Here is an 829-nt window from a genome sequence, read left to right as displayed (position 1 = left end):
TGCTCTACAAGATAACAATGTCCATTTTCCTCTACCTCTGTGAATTGCTCTTGGTAATATCAACCAAGTACAAGATCAGGAAGATCAAAACAGAGTAATTATTCTTTTCTATGGCCTTAGTGCAAGAATTTTGAGAATGTTTAATTCTATATCGGTGATAAAACTTACCCTTAATCGGAGGTTGACCAAAATGAGAGTATGAACACAGGATGAAGGAAGTGTCACTATCCCCTGAAGGTCCCTCTGCCTTCATTCACTATCTTCTGAAGGTTCCTCCGCCCTAATTCACTTTTTCGTAAAGGTTCCCTCGGCCTCAAATCCCCTCCTGGATCGCGTCAACCTCGGCCTTCGTCCAGAACCAACCGACGCCAACCACTTTCTGCTTTTAGAACTGCTTGATAACCAACAGAGCCAATGTCATATTTTAGAAAACGCAGTTTGTATCCAAAATATGTCCTACACTAATGAAACATATCAACAGCCAATGATTTTTAGAGGAATTTGTGCCTCACGCTCATCCCTCCGCTTGTCTTTGGCTCTACAACAAACAACATTGAAAACTGAGGCACTGGTTCTTTTCTCTTATGTAATATTAATATACTGTGTAATTACAATAGGCCTCAGGAGGATTAATTAATTTCTGCTAAATCATATGGTTTTCTGCATTTATCAAATCCACTTCGAAAACAAGGATGGTCACTTATAACATGACACAAGCGCCCTTAGGCCTGTCATTCAGAGATCGAAAGATAGATACAACGAAGGGTACGAAACGCGCAAATTCTCGCTACACTCAAGATACTCTACATCTCAATCTTTTTACCTTTGC

At 40.0% G+C, this 829-nt stretch overlaps 1 protein-coding gene across 5 annotated transcripts in view; it reads right to left on the bottom strand.

Annotated features, from left to right (window-relative positions):
- The window catches only part of LOC125037624 (protein polybromo-1-like), a 29,016-nt gene extending 28,470 nt beyond the window's left edge, over positions 1-546 (bottom strand). For all 5 annotated transcript variants that reach the window (XR_007115986.1, XM_047630826.1, XM_047630825.1 and 2 more), the window contains exon 1: positions 169-546. The gene's annotated coding sequence lies outside the window, so the exon portion shown is untranslated. The remainder of the gene's footprint in view (positions 1-168) is intronic.
- Between the last annotated feature and the right edge of the window lie 283 nt (positions 547-829).

Source organism: Penaeus chinensis, chromosome 23 (assembly GCF_019202785.1).
Source record: "Penaeus chinensis breed Huanghai No. 1 chromosome 23, ASM1920278v2, whole genome shotgun sequence".
Classification (NCBI taxonomy): Eukaryota; Metazoa; Arthropoda; class Malacostraca; order Decapoda; family Penaeidae; genus Penaeus; species Penaeus chinensis.
Note: the sequence above shows the minus strand (reverse complement) of the source record. Positions and strands in the feature narration are given on the sequence as shown.